The sequence below is a fragment of the Tiliqua scincoides genome, chromosome 9, assembly GCF_035046505.1.
Source record: "Tiliqua scincoides isolate rTilSci1 chromosome 9, rTilSci1.hap2, whole genome shotgun sequence".
Classification (NCBI taxonomy): Eukaryota; Metazoa; Chordata; class Lepidosauria; order Squamata; family Scincidae; genus Tiliqua; species Tiliqua scincoides.
Genome location: NC_089829.1, coordinates 6,780,313 through 6,800,771, shown reverse-complemented (window position 1 = coordinate 6,800,771; position 20,459 = coordinate 6,780,313). Strand labels below are relative to the sequence as shown.

At 42.7% G+C, this 20,459-nt stretch overlaps 1 protein-coding gene across 4 annotated transcripts in view; it reads left to right on the top strand.

Moving 5' to 3' along the window:
* The first annotated feature begins 247 nt into the window (after positions 1-247).
* GNB1 (G protein subunit beta 1) overlaps positions 248-20,459 on the top strand; it is an 81,737-nt gene continuing 61,525 nt past the window's right edge. For all 4 annotated transcript variants that reach the window (XM_066636824.1, XM_066636823.1, XM_066636826.1 and 1 more), the window contains exon 1: positions 248-372. The gene's annotated coding sequence lies outside the window, so the exon portion shown is untranslated. The remainder of the gene's footprint in view (positions 373-20,459) is intronic.

Here is a 20,459-nt window from a genome sequence, read left to right as displayed (position 1 = left end):
CGGCCGTTGGGCGCGCTGAGGCCACGCCCCTCCCCCCCCCTCCCGGGGCGGGGCTGCGCGCGGGGTTTCCCAGCCGGGCCGCAGGGGCGGGGACGCGCGGAGAGGGCGAGGCGCGGCCAGGCAGGCACGACAGGAAGCGGCGCCGGGAGCTTTGCCTTCCCCCTCTATGGCCGCGGGCGGGAGCTGAGTCGAGGACGCCGAGCCCAGCCCAGCCCAGCCCCCCGCGCGAGAAGCCGAGCGGCGCCCCCGCCTGGCGCCGGGGTCGGCCTGAGCCCCGCGGCCGCGCCCCCCCGCAGTGAGGAAGAGGAGGAGGAAGGCGGCGGGCTCGAGGGAAGGAAGGTCTCGCCCGCGGCGGCGGATGAGCAGCGGAAGGTGAGAGTGGGGGTCGCCCTCCCCGCCAGCCAGCCTCGCGGCGCCCCCCGCAGCCCCCCACCTCGCCCCGGATCCCCCTCCCCCACCCCCACCCACGCCTCGCCCCTCCAGCCTTCCCTTCCCTGTCCCCTTTACCTCTCCAGCAGCCCCACAGCTCGCCCCAGAACTCCCCTCCCCTCCAGTTCTCTTCCCCATCGCCCCTGCCCATACCTGCCCCTTTACCTCCCCTGTAGCCCCATAGCTCATCCCCAATCTTCCCTCCCCGTATGCCTCACCATCCCTTCCTCACCACTCCCTTTACCTCTTCAGTAGCCCCACAGCTTACCCCAAACCCCCCTCCCCCAACACATGCCTCACCCTCCCCTCCTCCAGTTTCTCTTCCCCACCTCTCCCCTCCCCACCCAGTGGCCCCCTTCTCGCCCTGCCATCTCCTGTGGCCCCTAGCAGCCCCTCCTAGAGTCCCCTTCTCGACAGCCCCATCTTTTTCCTTCTCCCTCCAGAGCTCCATAATGGTCCCCCCAAATGAGTCCCCACTGCATAGCCTCCTTTCACTCCTTTCCTCGGCTGCAGCTGCCTCCTTTCTCCCCAAGGTTTACCCTCCCTTTGCCTCTTCCTTCTTTCCCTTTCCTCTCCCCTCCAATTTCCCCCTCCCCATTTATTTTGCATCCCCCCCTCTCCCATTTCTCCCTTTCCTCCTCCACTCTCCATTTCTCCCATTACATTTTCTCTTCCTTTTGCCTCCCACACTTTTTCACTCCCCCTCCTTCTTTCCCCCTTTCTTTCCTGCCCCTCGCTCCCTCCCACCCACTTCATGACTTAAATCCTGTTCCTTTCTCTCCCCTCCCTTCCATCTTCCTTGCCCCCTTTTCCCCTTCCTTTCCCATCTACCCATAGTGCCCCCTCCCATTTTGGCCATTCTTCCCCATTTCCCCTCCCTTCTGCTTTCCCCTCCCTTCTAATCCCCTCTCCCCACTGGATACACCATACCTGTTTTTGACTTAGCTGCAGCAGGGGCAGGGGAAGGATAAGACTGGGCTTTAAGAAATACTTCTGCTTTCCCCTCCCTTCCCTTTCCAGCTGCTTCAAAGCCTTTCTCTCCATGTTGCCCCCCCCCCCAATTACCCAGCCCTTTTCTGGGGCTGCTGACACAACAGAATCCAAGAAATAACCCTTTTGCTCTCATTGTCTCCACTGCTGTCCCACCCATCTCATAACATATGGGGGGCAGGTGGGAGTGTTTCTGTGTTGGAAAAGGGGGGTTTGATGCTTTTCTAGATGTGTTGAAGCTAGAAGGGGGAGTAGGAATGGAGACAGCCAAGAGGGGATGCTTAGGGGATGTTCCGGAGAGTGCTGTTGCTGTGGTTGCTACTGTAATGGTGGAACACTGCTTGGGTGGGGGAGAGGCAAACAGGGTGAGACTGGCCAACCCCTGGCTCAGGAGAGGGTGTTGCATGAGCTAAGAAAATGGGATCTTGCTGGCTTTCTTCTTCCTATGGTAGGAATTCTTTCTGCGAGGCCGGAAGAAAAGCTTTCTACTTTTGCTGCCATGACTGAGAGCTTTAGCTCCTTTCCAGAGCTGCTCTGTTTTAATAGGTATTGTGTAATTTTGCCTGCTGTCCAAGCTCAGGGTGGATACTAGCTGCAGGAAAGTCGGGGAGCTTTTGACAGTTGCTCTCATAAATTAAATGATACACGGTCTATTGAAAGAGAACAGTGGATTTGCTGCAGATGCTTGCTTTTATGAAGCTGACCTGAATGTCTAAAATGGCATAAAAGAAGGAAAAGGGGTGTGGAGATGGTGACTTTGAAGAATGAGTAAATGTGGAGGATGAGGGCTTCATTAAAAAGACATGGTGTCAGGAAGAGAATTAGAATGCTTCAGAGGTTATCCTAGGATATCAATTTCACTTGTAAAAGCAAATTTAAATTTTAACCAACGTTTGGTTTATGATTGCTTTAGCAAAACTGCTTTTTGGAACACATTTTATGTAAGGTGTTCTTGGGGGCTGCCTCACTAGATATTGTTCCGTAAAGGAAGATTTTGTCTTTCCCCGGAGGAAAGAAAGCTTTAGGGATTGGCAGATCTCCTCTTTATACCTTCCATCCCTTTGGAGCTTGCTTTAGGGAAAGATAATAGAACCTAAAATGAAAGGAGGCTGATTCTCATCTTGCCTGTTTGTTGCATGTTTTGAGGCTTTCCTGCTAAGTGCAAAGCAATATGCTGTGAAATGCATGTTAGAAAACGGAGATGGAGATGAGATCATAATTTATTGTGCACATTAAGCATTTTCTCTTTCTTGGATCCATTGTATATTTTTCATGGGGGAAAGTGGGGATTGAATGATATTTTCTTGGTGGTCTGAGATTATAGAGGGTGTACTTGCCCTCCCCCCATTTTTTTCCCTGGGAATGAATGGATCTTTTTGTGCTTGGGCCCGGTAACTGCAACAAAATGGCGTTTGCAGGAAGGCAACTCTCATTTTCAACTCATCTTTACAGCTTCACCAAACTAAATCTTGCTGGCGTTTTAGATGTTTTCTGACTTCAGTAATCTCTTGTTGATTTTAATTAATAGATTTGTTTTGTTGGGGTTTGGGGGAGGGGCAGTTAGCCAGGTCTTTTAATCGGTTGATGTTGTTCAGTTCCCTGATAGACTGGGTGGGTGTAGTAAATAATTTTTTGGAAATCTTAGCATAGTGACATAAATAAACTGGATAAAGTGACAGCAGGGTTTGGTTTAACTTCTTGCGGCTCTCTTAAAACAGATTTGTTAAGGCCATTTTACTTTGTAGCATGTTAACCATCAATGTCCCTCCACAGTGGAGCTTACATAAATCTTGTACAAGCATTATTTGTAGAACTGTGTAATCTGTCAGTGTGATCACATGTGACCTCTTTGTGATGGAAAGGAAATGCAGTTCTGCTTCAGATCTCCTCACCAGTATGTGGCAGATTCTGAAATTGAATCGACCCAAAATGTTTTAGAAAAATTGGCATGAAATAAAAGCTTACTTAGTTAAATCTTTCCTCTATATATTTTTATGGGTTATGTGTGTTATGTCAGAGTTTATATATGCATAACCATTTAACACTTTTTGGAGTGATCCATGCAGCCTGGTCAGGTTTTATCAGTAGGTTTCTTATAATGCTAAAACCATCATGTACCTGTTTGAAGTATTGGAGATCTTAAACAGATCTGAAACACATTAATTTCGAAGTGGTGTTCATTGATTTCAGTGGAAGGTATTACTATCTGTGTTTGGAATTGTACCTGCAACCCAGGTGACAGGTGGGATTCACACCGATACCCAATTTGAAGATATATCAGTTGTTAACAAAGTTGCTATTAATGGTTTTAAAATATACTTTATGAAACCTGGTTAGTAGGGTTTCTAACCTACCCTAAATCTTAAAGATTGTCAGGGCAAAATAGGTAACATTTAAAAAATGGTTAAATATATGTTGTGTTCTGCTTTTTCCTTTCAGGCAGGAAGTTTAAAACAGATTAGCCACAAAACAATACACAGAAGAAATAGAATAATAAAGAACATCTAAAACTGCAGCAATAAACACAAATTTAATTCAGTTAATCTCTTATTTAACTTTAAAATTTATTTTCAACCTCTTATTTTTCAGGATCTTTTGTTTCCAATTCAGTATTTTGTAATTGATGTGCACCTAAAAGGCAAATATTGAAGAAATGCAGTTGATAGTTGGGGTGTGTATGTGTTTGTGTGAAGGCCTTTGTTCTTTCAAGAATGGGTGGTTAAAATAACTTAAACTCCTGTGGTTGTGGGCTGCAATTTTATTTTATATAATTTTTAAACATTATATCCCATCTTCCTTCTTACAAAAAGTAACCAAGACGACTCACAATCGATCAGTAGTTCATTCCTGTTTGTTTCTTGTAGCTTCTAGGTCAGTACAGCTCCATTCCCCCCCACCCCGGCATGGAATGACTCCGAAGGGAGGGGCAGCTTGCCTGTAGCGCTGAGGCTCCCCGCCAGACTGGGTGCTCTGCCCCCCCCAGCTACACCACCGTGACAGACCATAGCATTGTGTTGGGACACTAGCTTAAAATTATTATATTAGACTTTTGAATTCTAAGACATTTGGGGGGGGGGGAAGAGAAGCCAGCAATATATTGTGTTAAAATCGAACTTTATACTGTAAACGTGCATTTAACTTTGTTTTTGAAAAAGCTAAAAACAGAGTTCATAAAAATTAGGATATCAATATCTTTTTAACCCTAAATTTGCTATATTCTGAATAGTCATTTATAGCTCCCCCAAAATAAAGTTTTGGGAGAAGATTAAAGTAAATCACTTTATCTTTGTGCTTCTTGGCCTACCTTCCTTCAGACCAAATCATCCTATTACTTGTAGTTTATTTGCAATAAACTTCTTGAAATACCAGCACAGTAAAGTCAGGTCATTAAAGGTGCAACTAACTGTTTTTGCATTACTGTGATTTCCCAACCACATTGTAGAGTTGACAGACTCTTTTTAACTATGAGTGAAGACTGGCTCTGATCTGTGATCTAGAAATCTAAAATGTAATGCTGCTTTTAAACTGAATCATTTAGCAGATGATTCCACAACCCCACTTAATGCTGGTATAATTCCACTGGTTTCATTAATTATTGTGTCAGGATAGCTGACCTACATTTGTTTGTTTTTGCCTCCCCCCAATTAAACAGTAAAACTAGAATATAAGATTTTCTATTATTAGCTGAAAACTTTGAAGGGAATCATCTCACTTTGCTAAAATGACAGTAGATTTTGCTTCCTGCATGTTGCAGTTGGCTCACATTTCAGTCTCTGAATTGGATTAAATTCTTACTGCCCATGGATTTTGTTTCTGCATTAGTGGATTGGTAATTGATATTCTCAATTTTAATATCTAGCCATATGGCATTCCGTATTGTTTTGAGAATGCCATTAACACTAGCTCGATGGCTTAAAAAATGGAAATGAATAATCTCATCTATAGATGGCAGAATTACTACTGGAATTAAATCCTTAGTGCTGTCCTGTTTTCTGTCCCGTGTCATGTTCCCCCCCCCATGTAAAAAGGTAGAATTTATTAAGATGTATATTTGTGTTTTGGCCCCAAGAGAGGCCCTCAATTTGACTTGCAACAAATAATACAAATAATACCTCAAAATGAAGCAAAAATATGATATATTTTTATATCATTATAATAGTCAAACACTTTTTTAAAAACCACAGACCCAGTCACAAGGGCAGAGAGCGGCAGGAAAAGAGACAAATCAACAGAGGGAGAAATCAAAGCCGCTGAAATGCCTAGCAAAGCAAGTCTTCATCAGTCTCCTAAAAACCAGTAATGAGAAGTCTGAACGAACCTCCTGTGGTAAAGAGCTGCCTAACTTGCGAGGTTATAACTTAAAATACCCTGTCCCACATCTCCCCCAACCTAACTTCCTACAATGGTTCCTAGATCTCATTTGGTCACTTGAAGAAAATAAATCATTCTGAAATGTTTTAGTGTTGATTGCCTTTAATACAGTATTTTTTAATTATATTTAGGGCCAACTGTGGCTGTTGCCAAGAATGCAAGTCTTGTGGTAATTTTGCAAATGGCTTATGGTGAAAAGGGCAAAACTAAGATGAAGAAGGGACAGGTCTTGGTGAAGGAATAGCAAGAAGGGAGGATTAACCAGTGACTGATACTGCAGAATTAATGACTATGCCTTGGTTTGGGAAAGGCTTTGTTGAAAGATGCGAGTCCTAAGATGGAATTTAATGGGCTTGCCTTGATGATAAGGTACAGAAGGCTTTTCCAGGCATAGAAATTGCATGACAGATGGCGCAAATGGGTGAAGGGAACAAAGGGGACTGATACTAGATGAGATTATATGGGAAGGGGAAGAATAAGGGCAGATGATGGCAGGAGGTGTCATGGATGGTGAGGTAGAGAATCTGTTCATTACAGAATCACCTGTACTGGGTTGAGAGAGTGATGAGCTGAGAGATCTTGACTCTGTAGGGAGTTCTCTCATTAAAATTTTGCTTTAGCCACTAATCATCCCTTGAACATACAAATGTGTTGGACATTGACTTCAGTTAGATGACTGAATAAGTTTTTATCAAAAATTTGAAGCTGTGTCAGTGAGGTCCAAGCATGTTACACAGTTCTGAACTGCAGCTTGAATCCCAAGAGTTGGTCTAAGAAACACTTTCTGAATGACAATTTTAAGTTTTTGAGTCCAGCAACAGTTAGAGTAAATATATCAAATATCAAGGCAACAGCATCAAATTTCTATATTCCTTGTTGACTGGTTTTCAGAGTTTTCCTGCTTTTATATGAATGATCAATGGGAATTAATTCCATAAGTTTGCGGTGGGAGGAAGATGTGCCCACTCATTTAACACACACACTCTCACACACACTTTATTGTTGAGATCAGCCAGGATCAGTGTCTTCCAAGACAATAATTTGTTTGGATATCTAATAACTCAACTTCTATCAGTTTTGTTTTTTTTTTAAATCTGAGAATAGTTTAGAGAAAGGAGAAGTTTGTTATGTGTGTTACTTTTATTGTTTCTGAATTTATTGTAGTTACAACCCTTTCCAGAAGGGTAACTCTGTTAGGGTACAAATGAGCAGCACAGGAAGATCCATGATTGGGTCTCCCATGTCCTTTTCTTTTTTAAATGCAGGGAAAGTTTTAAATGTAGGGCAAGTTCGAATTAGAACCCTGGTGCTGGAGGAGGGGAGTTGAACACTTCTGTCTGCATTGTTTCCCAGTTGAAATCCTGTCCCAAGCAAAGCTGCTCTATGCCTGTAGGCCAGCAGCTTTGAGGCATGATTTATGGGGCAAACTGCATTGGGGGAAGGGTTAAAGCTCCTTCCCAGAACGGACTCTCCAGTTTAGAGTCATTTGTCTACAGTCTTCTTATAGTCTGCTTCCAAAAACAAGGCAGTCCTGGAGCTCTTTAAAGGCTGACCAATTTGTAGACATGAAATTGTATTATCGCAAGGATGGAACATAAAACCTTGGGGGGGTGTGCGTGAGCATGCACACAAATATTTGACTTAATTTGTAGTTATTAACCTTTCAGAATTTTGTAGTAGTTCAAGTATGGTGAATGGTAGCAGTCCAAAACGTTCCTTAATCATTCAATGTTTCTTTGTATTTTTAATCTTAGTTTGGTGTATAGAGCTAAAAACGGTGTTAGACATTCCTAAGGGGTGAATGTCATGGAATAAGTTCTGATAACATGAAAAGAACATAATAGTTGTGCAATGTAATCCTTCTGACAGCCTTGCAGGTGTGGTAGTATTGTGTGTACTTTTTGTAACCATTGTATTACCATTTGTTTTTAGCTTAACATAGAAAAATTAGGTTGTTTTTTTCTTTTGTTAGCTATTTCCCTACCTGAATACCACGACAGCAATAAAAATGAGCAGATGAGAAAAATCCTTAAAAAAAAATCTGTGATGTTGGCTGAAACGTGAACTTAGATATTGTGTACATGTAATGTGTGCATATAAGTGAGGGAAACTTGCCCTTAAGACTGAACAAAATATGTAGTTTCATAAATTGGATTACAAATTTATAATGTACGCACCATTATTTTTTGTTTACACACACAAGTAAGTGACCTGAGGCAAAAGGAGATAATTTTGGCAAAGCTATTCTTAAAGTGAAAGACTCACACCCATGAATTTTTATAGTGGTTATGTAAAACTTCATCTGATAAGAATCTCTGCCTCTTAGAGGTGGTTATGATAACCATATCTTGGTGCTGTTACATTCTCTTCATATTCTAAATGAGTTTCCTCGCAAGTGTATGTGCATAGAATTCCCTTTTCAATTCTGAAGGGAAGGTATTGTGATAACTTTACAAACTGTGGTTGGAAGGAAGCATAGAAACCCATCTTCGTAAGCGGTGGTGAGAAGCAAGCAACCATGAAGGAAGTGATGCATTCAGTTCAACACCAGGGCAGTTCCTCATTCCTGCAGAAAGGTTTTGAAGAGCAATGCCTGTATTCTATATGGCAGTGTTTTTCAAAGTGTTCTCCTAGGAGCCCTGGGACTCACTGAGACCCCTTCAGGGGCTTCATGAGTGCACCATAAGTAGCTGCCATCCATTGGTGGTCCTGGCCTCATGCCACTCTGGGGCATGCCTGGAAATGTTGCCCCCTGTCAGACCTATGGCCATAACCGGAGACACTGTCCAATCGCGTCCAGAGGTGTTCTGGAAGTATGTTTCTAAGACCAGAGGTGTTAGAACGCCTTCTGGTGGTCAGAGAGGTTGTTTGTGGCTTCTGCAGCCCTCACAGCACCTTCAGAACATCCAGAGGTCTGACGGGGGGGGGGTGGCTTTTCCAGGTGTGACACAGCTCAGGATGCTCTGCAGCTGGTGGCCCTTGGAGTGGTGCAGAACTAGGCGATGTGGGCACTGTTCTCTCAGCCATGCTACCTGGGAGCACTTGCACCTGCTGATTCCCCCAGGTATGCCAGTGCCACAAACTGGTTTTCTGTCTCTCCTGGCTCCCTGCTCATGGTCCCCATTCCCCTCCTGCTTCAGCTCTTCACTGGTATTTGGCCTTGGGTTTGGCACTGAGCTATTGGCTGCTCGTGTGCTGACACTCTGGGGCTCCCCAAGACTCTATGTATGCGCTGGCTGTCCAAACTCTGGCCTGTGATCCACCAGGTGCAGACCACCATTCTGGGTGTGGCAGTGGTGAAGCCTTACTGTTTTGGCATGCAGCAACCAGTTTTTGTGCTGTGTTAGAGCAGAGTCTAGTGCCGCTTCTGCTGTCGATTGGCCCAGGTGGCTCTGTTTCCCAATTACCTGGGGAAGCGGCTCCCCGAGTGAGGCTCTGCAATCACATGGTGTGAAAACTGGTCACTGTTTGCCGGAATGGTATGGCTTTGCCACCACCATACCCAGAATGGTGGTCCTTGCCCAGAAAGAATATTCCAACTGATCAGATTTGGCACGTGGGTTGGAGTTTGGAGGCCCCTGCTCTATAACATTAAGATCAGTGCACAAGATCTTGGTGTTTTTAGGAATAGCGGTGGTTAAACTGTGGCAAGATCCTCATTTTTCAGGTAAGGATACACCTTAGACCAGCAATTTTCAACCTTTTTCATCCCATGGCACACTGAGAAGGTGCTAAAATTGTAGAACATGGGTTTTCATACTTTTTGTTCTCCAGATTTCTTTACACCAGGGGTCTCCAAACTTTTTGGCCAGAGGGTCGCATGAAATATCTGGTGCAGTGCTGAGGGTTGGAAAAAAATTTAAATATAAAATTTAAATAAATAAATTAGAGATCGAACTAAGATGAATGAATGAGTGGGTTCATTCACTCAGCCTCTCTGGCCCTCAGAACACCCTCCAGCTGCAATCAGAGCACAGCTCTGGTTTTGTTCAGTTGAGTGGGCCAGAGGCTTTCAGGGGACAAGAGGCTGGCTGTGGGCCAGATAGAGGCTTGCTGAGGGCCGCATCTGGCACCTGTTTGGAGACCCCTGCTTTACACTCCTAAAAGGAGTCTTGGGAAGCCCTGCCAGCTTATACACAGAGTCTTGGGGAGCTCCAGAGCATTGGCACATGCATGGAGTGCTGCAGTGCTGAACAGATGGCAGCTCCTTATGGTTTGCTTGAGGAGCCCCTGAAGGAGTTTCAGGGAGCTCCAGGGCTCCTAGGAGCACACTTTGAGAAACGCTGATGTAGAACTTTGACGCACACACTTTATAAGGAAAGAGTAAGGGGAGGGTGTGTGCTATGTGGAGAGATCAGACTTCTTCTCTGACAAAAGAATTTTGCTTTGCCTTGTAATTAACAAACTACCTGTTTAAGAGGCTCGGTTTAAATGTCCAGAAGTAATTTTCAGTGCATTCTTGGAATTGCTGTTTGTTCTCTCCCCTGTGTCCCATCCCCCCCCTTGGAAGGACCCAACATATACGAATCCTTCTTGCTGACTGCTTTTGGGAGTGCAAGGAGAGGATAAACATTTTGATTCAGAATTGTTTTACTGTCTTTTTAAAAAATGGAACTTGTATGAGAAATAGGATAGATAAATTGAACCTTTATTAATTCAAGACTTGAACCAAGCTTCAAACTTCATTTTGTTCATTATTTTAGCAGTTTATTGTGAAATTGTGGCCCTGTCTTTCTGAATTATTTTGCACATGGTACAAATGGAACAGTCTCTTAGCATTTTTTGCTGTATTTAAGGAAAGATTATCACATGTTGAAAGTTTAAAATCTGTCATATGACCTCGCTATGCGAATCCTGTGACAATCTCATTTGTCAGCTCTCACTTCTACAAGGCATTACCAGATGATATGTTAGTAGACCTGTGTGTTATAGTTAAAAGAGTTATATTGCTGGCCATGTAATGATTAAAGACTCTGAGCTGAAAAGGTATCTGTTCAAATCTCACCCCACCTTAGCCTTTTCTATCTGTAAACAGAGAATATTGGCCTGGATGCCTTTAAAAGGGGATTGGACAAGTTTCTGGAGGGAAAATCCATTACGGGTTACAAGCCATGATGTACATGTGCAACCTCCTGATTTTAGTAACGGGCTAGGCCAGATGCAAGGGAGGGCACCAGGATGCAGGTCTCTTGTTATCAAGTGTGCTCCCTGGGGCATTTGGTGGGCCGCTGTGAGATACAGGAAGCTGGACTAGATGGGCCTGTGGCCTGATCCAGTGGGACTGTTCTTATGTTCTTATGCTTTGCAGGATTATTAAAATATCTGAGATACTGTGGGTTCCCTGCTGCAGTTGGGGCTTAAAGGTGGGGTCTTGTGTCTGTACAGATTGGATGTTGACTCTTTCAAAGTACTAAATATGTGCTGAATATTAAATACATGGAACATAATTTTTCATGACTAGCAGGATGGTCTGAAGAGGTAGAAGTTGCTGACTGGCAGAAATAGGTGCTTCTCTGAACAAAGATCAAACCATTCATTTATTGTATAGGAAGTTATATGCTGGTTATGAAGTCTTTGGTTTTATTAAGAGTTGCCTGGCATATAGCGTGGCCAGTTGGCATGTGCACATCTTGTAATTGCTAACAGGTTCCTATTACTCTGGGGAACATGGTAAGGTGTGTTCATAGCAAAATCTCTAGCTATTTCACCTTTTAATGTTGGAGTTCAGTTAATGGCTTAAAGCAATGACCTGTTTTTGCATAAGGCAGTTATTGGAGTTCTTATGTGTGAAGAACAGATTAATTTACATGTCACTGCTTTATTCTGAAGTTCAATTCTAGGGAAAGAGTTATAGATATTGCATGAACTCTCTGCAAGCCATCTGAGTGGCAGAAGGGCCTTGGCAGGCAGGCAGTCTATGCTTATGACAGGTATATCCTACTAAGTTTTACTTGTCTTTAGAATCTGTTGCTGTTCCAAAGAGATCCTTTGGGAAAGCAGTGGGTCTCTAATCTTAGTGTGTTCTGAGCTTAAAAGATTTCATTCTCATCTATTCATCCACTTGGCTTTTGGTAATCAAAACACAATAATGGATAAATCCTTGTTGCTTATGTGTAGCAAGGAACTTTTTTAGACCCTACAAATAAAGGATGTTGATAGGAGTCCAACAGACTTGAGGCCCAAGCCTGCATCATAGTTCAAGCCAGACCTCTTATTATCAATAGAAAACTGCCATTTACAGAGTCAAAACTATTGGTCCATTTAGTTCAGTATTGTCTACGAAGGCTTCTCTCCAGGTTTTCAGAAAGAGTTGAGTCTTTCTTTGTGTTACAAGATAATACTGCCAAAGATTGAACCTGCCTTCGACATAGAAAGCAGGAGCAATAACCCCTCATGGTTTGTTTGTTTTTTGTATCATCTATGGTATGCTACCTTGAAAATCATTGGTCTGAAAGATAGGGTACAAATCCTCCTGCAAAGCCATTGTCCTGGAGCTTTACTGGCTCATGAATGTGGGTGGGGTTTGACAAAATGCACACCAGTTTGAGGAGGAAAAAATAGGTGGGAAGTATGAGACCTGATCTCTTGTCCAGCTATGAATGCTTTCATATGTGTCATTCTGGTGGTCATATAAAATCTTTGAGACAATGAATGATGGGTAGTATTTCTCACACCTCATATATAGATCAGCAGGCAGTTTTATGCTCAGTACAAATGTTTAAATTAGAACACTTGTTTCCATTATAATACATAAGTCCCCATAACCATCCCCACCCCCATGTTAAATTTGGTGTCCACACAGGAGCATCTAGCTGAATTGCACATACCCCAATGCTACAATCTCATTTTGTGCGTTTTTGCTTCTGGGAGTGGGGGAAGCTGCAGTTAAAATGTGGCTGGCAGTCCTTCAGGACTTTTGCAGTGGCAAAAGTCCATTGGGTTTTAGTGAGCTCTGTGGGTAGGCCTCCAGGACTGCCTGCATGACCTGCTGAGTGAAAGGCAGCAACATCTAGCATGCTGTTTCTGAACCTCCAAGTCACTGAAGCAGGGGAAAAATTGCAATACCAGGCTGCACATAACCATACTGGGATGCTTTGTGACTGTGACAACGTCTGTGTAACCTGTAATTTCTCTACTTTGTATTGAAAGAAATAGTTGCGTATAATGGTGCCGATTCCCAAGAGATCTGGTTATAGGAGGATGATCCTTTAATAACCAATTTTTTGGGATCAGTGCTTGCAGAGATCTGTGGAGTGCAGTGGAATTCCTCTTTTAGGAACTTGTCAGCTTACACTGGCACAGGAAGCCTTTGTTGCGCTCTGGATTGGTGCTTGAAGGGTGCTTTCTGTTCCAGGCATTCTTTGACGTCAATTAGGGAAGAATTATGTATTATCTGGTACACTGTAATGATAGATGGAATGCCAGTCAGAGAGCAGTTGCCTAGACTGCAGGAGAAAGGGACATACATGTTATTAGCTCCTCATAAAAGTGTCATAAAACATTCAGCATGAGGTGATTTTGCCTAGTGCAAAATGCTAAAGATGGCAAGCCTTGCTGCTTCAGTGTTGACACTTGGGGTGGACTAATGAAAAGCAAAATTGATAATACTTCTGATGTTACTTGGTTTCAGTTAATTTGGACAGTGAACTTGGCAGCAGCCTGTTTAAAATCTTTGTTCATAGTCCATCTTTCACATTCTCATGTTTGGCTAAAGGTTGCTTCTCACTTTGAATGACCCACTTGAGTTCCTAAGAAGGTGATGGCTATTTTACATAGATTTGTATGGTGCTTTACAGAGAATGAGAGGTCAGGTAGGGGCTTAAAGTCTAGAAATCAAGACAACGACAACAGAAGGAAGGTATGTGGAGACCAAGGTAAGTAGGAAGAATGTGCCATTTTGGTGACATGTATTTTGACTTGGCTAACAGTAGAGTGTGGGAGGCTAGGGAGTTGTACCAAAAGCTTCATAGAAGAGGAGTGTGTCAGGCTGAAATTTGATGGAAGTGGCAGCATCTTGGAGACATTCTAGAGTTGGTGTCAGGCAGTAAGGGAGAGGACATGGTTGGTTGGTTGGCAACCTTCAGTCTCGAAAGACTATGATATAAGCCTATAGCACCCAGTATTCCCAGGCGGTCTCCCATCCAAGTACTAACCAGGCCTGACCCCACTTAGCTTCTGAGATCAGACGAGATTGGGCATGTGCAGGGTATAGTGTCATTGATATCTTTGGTTGGTGGAGGGTGGTGAAGCTGGACAAATAAAAATCACAGACAGGTGTGCCAGGATATAAGGAAAAAGGGGGGGGGAAAACTCATGGGGATGCTCTGGTCTATAAACCCAGGAATATGCTATCTAAAGCATAGTACCTGGGCCTGTGGGGGGGGGGAGGAGAGAGAACATTAATGCCTTGTAAAGTAATTTGAATCATCTTAGCTTTGATCAAATTTTCAGTCCATGCCTTTGTCTTGAAAAGATGTATTTGATTTCCAGCAGCTTTCTGAGGCTTGTCTTCTCAGACGGTTTGGTCAGTTGATTTTTTGAATGTGTGTCATGGATTCATGAAATTTTATTAGCTGGGTTATAGGGAAAGTGGGGGGCCAGAGAAAAGAGAGACATATGCATGTACCTTTAAATTACTTGGCTCCTTAGTTGCAGATTAAGTTGGATCGTCATGTGCTGTGCAAGGATCTTTTGGAGTTTAAAATGTCCGGGAACCTTTGCAAAAACAAAATGTTCATTTTCTTCCTTGGAGATAGCTGTATGGAACTCTTACTCACACAAGGCGAGCTTGTGAGCCATCAACTATACAAGTGGGGCCCATGACTAGAATAGCATGAGTTTTATGGGACAGGATTATATTATTAGCTGGGCTATTTAAGGAAACAAGCAGTGTTTTGCCCACATTTAAATGCTTTTAATGGCTTCAGTGTCACTGGATGCCTTTTTGTTTAAAACTTAAACAGAAAATTAAGCAGTGAAAGTATGTGCATGTGGAATGAGAGGTCACAGTGCACTTCAGAATCTATGAAATCATTGCTAATAAAAACGCTGGTGGAACAAGTAACTGAAGAAAACAGATACCCAAAGAGATTCCTTTTTAATTGTACAGGGCGGGATTCTGCTCCACATACTTCTCTGTTAAACCTTAGAGTTGTTTTTAGCCACCTGAATTTGAGATCTGATATAGGTGTATATAAAATTACATAAACATTCACCAAGGCCTTTGACATCACAAAAAGCCAAGTAGTTGGGGTTGTCTGCTCTAAACAGGAAGTGACTTACATGGTTTGCCAGATGTGAGGCAACAAGCTGTAAAGTCTTGGTTTCTTTCCCAGTTTGTGCTTTGGTTGAAAGGAAAAATACCTCTCTGTACAAGCATTTAGAATATTGAATTTTGATGTGGACCAGATGATAATCATCCCCCATCTTAAGAAATGAGAATTCCTGAAAGTGTGGGGTAAGATGTGGATTTCTGGTAAACCTGCAATTCAGAAAAAACACACTGTTGACATCTATCGCTCCTGTTCGTCAGATAAATTAAGTATTCTAATCAGGAGTTATTAATATATAGTATCATCCTGTATGCTGTGGGTGAATAATAAGAATAGAATAACATTTATTAAGGATCATTCAATCTTTTCTACTCTTTTGTAGTCCTGCCTTAAACTTTAAACTTCAAAGAACAGTTCAAAAGATAGGTTTTTGTGATGTTAGCATAAATAGATGTAACAACCCCTTCTGTATATGTTTACTTAAAAATAGGTTGCATTAAGTTCATTGGGACTTCCTATCTGGTGTATACATGTAGGATTGGACTGTTGGCCTTTTTCCCCCTAAGTATTATCCTAAATAAGGTATATATTTTTATTGCTTTCTACGTTCCACTTGATCTTATATTCAGACATTTAACAATGTACTGCATATCCAAATGTCTATGTTGTATGGATCATGAAGACTGCCCCCTACAAGATTTAAAGTAACTTAAATGGTTGTGACCTTTGAGTATGTTTGTTAACAATAAGTTAAAATAATCAGACAACAGCAGTTAGTTAATACAACTTTCATGCTCAGTTCTGTTCTTTTTTGTGGATATGCTATAGGGCTGGGATCTAGACCCACTGCTTGGTTATTCTGAACAAGTGGCAACAATTCCTAAAACTTTTGTGTATGTGCATGAAATAAAGAATAAATAAATAATCCCAGAGTCAAGTTCAATGTACCTTATGATGTCAAAACTTGCCTACTCTAAACTCAGATGGTATACACATCTCTCCAGGTTCCAAAGGGAAATATTTCTTTCTCCCTCTTCCCCCCCCCCCCAAAAAAAAAACACAGCTGGTGATTTAATAAACACTGGGTGGCTAGTTTTTGTCATCTTATAAGATTAGTTTCCTTGGTTAAGCTCCCTAAGTGTCAAATAACACATTTTCTGACTCCATTAATAAGGAGGAAAGGATTTTAGTAAGTTATGCCTTCTGGCCCTCAGCAGTACAGTTTCTTCCCATGCTAACATTCTTTTGAATGGCACCCCCCCAATAAAGGAATTGTGTCCCAGCGCCATATGTGTCCAAAACTATGGCACACTGTTGGGTTTAAACCTCTGACTAATGTTGATGATCTGTTTTTAAAATGGCCAGTGACCTGCATTTCTTTGTTGGACTGTAGCTAAAATGCTCCTTCCACCTGAAAGCATTAAGTGCACACTACTGATACTTAACAGTCATTCATCCTTGTGGGTGGAGAGAGCATACTTTCCAGCTGCGGTAATTTGCCATGCACTAGCCTGATCCATTGTGAGCACAACTATTTGTAAGCAACATTTACAAGCCTTAACCGATCTGGTCATTAAAAGGGAGAGTTTTTTCTACTATGACTTCAGGAAATACAGCATTGTCAAATGGCTGCTTGAATGCTTATTCGGGAAACATACAGCAGTAGGTAGGAAGAGCTTGGTAATAATCTGTGTGACATTTTGTTGTCTAGTAGAGCTACTGAAAGGTTGATACATCTGCAGCCTGTGCATCTATATGCAGTGTTAAGACTGGATTCTGGGATGGAATTCATACTCTGGAGAACCTGTTTTGGTTAGGAAAAAAGAAGCAGACTTCCAGCCCCTTTTGGTTGCAGAGGAAGGTGTTAAAATGTGTGGTGCCTGGGGATGTGAATACCAAAGGGGGAAGTCTTGGGTTGGAACTGGGTGGGACTCCATTTCCTTTCTCATAATGCTTGTTCTTTTTCTCTTTCTCATGGCACAGATACCAGCCTGCTCCAAGCCAACACACTTTGAAATTTGCTGCAAGCTTTGATTTAAAATGTGTAACCTGTGACTTAACCTGCAAGTTAAGCATCTGATGTGCATCTGCCCCATTTTTCTTAATTTTGACCACACAAGCCAGGTTTCCTTAGAACATTGTCCAGAGGAGGCAGAGCATACCCAACTGTAACAGTTAGGAGCTCCTCATAGAGGTGGCTTTTCCTTCATCATAGTGCAGTTCCTTTGACTGGTGTTGTGATGCTCTGAGCACATCTTTTTAGTCAGGGTAGCAGTCACGTTGCTTGGTGTAGGGTGGGATTAAGGAAAGCAGCTTTCTGAGTTTGGACTGTGCAGGAATTGAGTAGGTTGACTACCTATTGTTTGTCCATGGTAGTAGCATGCAATACATTTTACTGATTGTATTGTGGCATCTGTAAAGGGGAGACAGATTTATTTTAGCATTGGCTTTCATGAACCAGCACCCACTTTGTCAGATGCATGAAGTGTCATCCCAGTTGGCAGAGTGAACAGTGTATATGTACAGAGTGAACAGTATGCTATTTGGCCCTACTGTTTACAGTTTTTTTCCTCCATACCCATGTGTGTATATACATCTACCAGCTGCATGCATTTGAATTGGGCTCTACTCCACAAAATGGATGCCACAATAAATCTGTTCTTTAAAGGTGGTTCAGGGCTTAGCTGTGTTTTGCTCTCTGGTTGTTTGCGGTTGTGTGAAAACGAAATATTTTTTGTTAGATAAAAATGGATGCTCAAGTATGCGCCCAAAAAGTTGAGTTTTCATAGGATCATGGAGTTGGAAGGGACCTTGTAGGTTTCTAACCTGTATAAATTATGCTGGGTTTCATATGCTGGTTCTGTAATACTGTTCCTTCTAGTCATGGTGAGGGGTAAGGAACTGCCACCTCTTGGAAATCCCACCAGAACGCTTTGTGCTTTAGAGAGTTCACCAGTCTGTCTTCATGACCATAAGAACTAGTCTTTTTATTATTCTAGAGCAGGGGTGCCCAAACCCCGGCCCGGGGGCCACTTGCGGCCCTCGAGGTCTCTCAATGCGGCCCTCAGGGAGCCCCCAGTCTCCAATGAGCCTCTGGCCCTCCAGAGATTTGTTGAAGCCTGCACTGGCCCAACACAACTTCTCTCAGCGTGAGGGCGACTGTTTGACCTCTTGTGTGAGCTGTGGGATGAGAGCTCCCTCCACTGCTTGCTCTTTCATATTTGTGACGCAGCAGCGGCAGCAAAGGAAAGGCCAGCTTTGTTTTGTACAAGGCCTTTTATAGGCATTGAGCTATTGCAAGACCTTCATTCATTCATATGAGTTCATCTTTAATATATTCATTTATGTAAACTTATGTAAATTTATTCAAATTTTAAATGTAAATTAATTCTTTTTTTCCCCCCGGCCCCCGACACAGTGTCAGAGAGCTGATGTGGCCCTCCTGCCAAAAACTTTGGACACCCCTGTTCTAGAGAAGGAAAGTATCAGGGTACTAAACTCTGTAGCCAGTACCAAGGGCTTTTTCTGTTTGTGTAGAATACTCTCAGTCCTCTTCCTAGTTTTCTTCTGTTGATTTACCTAAAGGTCTGCTTGTGTATGGGTGGAACTTGACATGTGTAAATGGTCATCCACAGGGCAGCTCCTTCTACATTCCAATTCCTCTCATTTCTCTTAAGAGACTTTTGTGTGGTCCTCCAGTTTTAACTACTGTTCCTCGACAAGCGTAAGGGTAGGATGCTAATAGAATTGCAAAATTGTCATCCATCTCTTGCTCCACCTACCTGGGTTCTGCCTCTTTCCCGCTTGTCTGCTTCCTCCCTCTTCCCTGCATTATGAAGGGAAGGCGGAGAAGGAGTGGGGCCAGTCTGCCTCAGCACTTGGCTGAAGGAGCAGTTCCTAGTGCTCTCTCTAACTTCTGAGGTCAGAAAGCAGAGTTGATGGGGGTGACATTCTCATTAGCTCAGCCCCATTGGCTTTGGCCTACCAGCTGTCAGAGCAGCCTGGGGGTGTGTGTGTATTGCAGCCAACTTTTCTTTGTGTTCCTTCTCTTTTTTGCCAGCACCCCACTGTTTCTTACTGTAACTCAGAAACTAGGGGTGCATAAATGGCTTCTAGCCTACATGTTCTCCCTGTGGCCATCAGCAAGAATTACAGAGAGTAAGAGGGAGTGAGCAGAGGAGCTATACAAGAGCTCTACTTACTTCCAGCCTCACAGCTGTAGTTTTAAGACTAGAAGGAAGAATGAAACTCAGTTTGCAATCTCCCAAATGTAGTCTTAATTTTAACATAAGGCTGCATTCTGAGGCAGGCGTTGGACCTTTTTCTTTCCCTCTTGTGAAGAAAATGAAAGATCCAGATGGCCCAGTCCTGTGGAGCCAGTAATTCTTGATGGTTAGAAAGGAGAATAGGAACGGTTCTTATTTGTGAGTCTCTGTAAACGTACAATAAGTTACGAGGTTATCCCCTTGAAGCAGTTGTCCACAAATGTCTGCACCAATGGTGAAATGACTGGCGGCAAATATACTTAATTTTACTTCTAATATTTATGCAAACAAAGAATTGTAGTACATCCAGGTTGAGAAGCAAATTAGTGATGCTCCTTTTGTATACAAGTAGTTATTATATCACCTAGGGATGTGGCTTGGAAAAGGGTTCGCAGTAGACTAGCAAAAGTCTTGCATTTAATTCCAAGGTACTGTTATGGAATGGCTGAAGTGTGCATTTTAAATTTGTGGAATCAGCTGTGCTCTGAGAGCTGTGTTTTAGTGTGAAATACTACCTGTTTACTGTAGGTTTACACTGAGTGCCACTGCTTTCTCTGCCACAGCTGGAGCCAAGTTGATGATCTAAGCAGTTTGCAACAGATTGCCTCCACTCATTGGAGTTTTTGTTTTTAAATGCCTAATTTTTTTTCTTTTAATGGAGGTGTTGGAATTTTCTTTCTAAGCTGTGCTGAACCATCAACTCAGGGATTCAGCGGATTGATACCTGGAGACTTTAAACATACACTAACTGCACACTATGTAGTATGCTAAGCTCCCCCAAAATCTAAATGTATGTGGTGTTCTGAATCCTAACCAACCCTTAAGTGTTTGGTACTTGTTAGCTCTAAATCTAATATGAAACAGAATTTCCTTCCTGAGAGATCATCTATGTTGCAGATGTGCAGCTGTCAATACAGGGCATGTTTGCTTACTTTACAAAATGGGTTGAGCTCACAGTGCTCATCCAACACCTGTGGTTACGTATATGAATTATTTTTATGCCCCAGTCCTGAATGTGGGTAGTAAGGTAATTCTGCAATTTACCCCTTTTAACAAACCTGCAGAAAAAGCTTTTATTCATATTTTTTATTTTAAAATAGTCAACTGGGAAGTACCATTGGGTTTTCTCCTT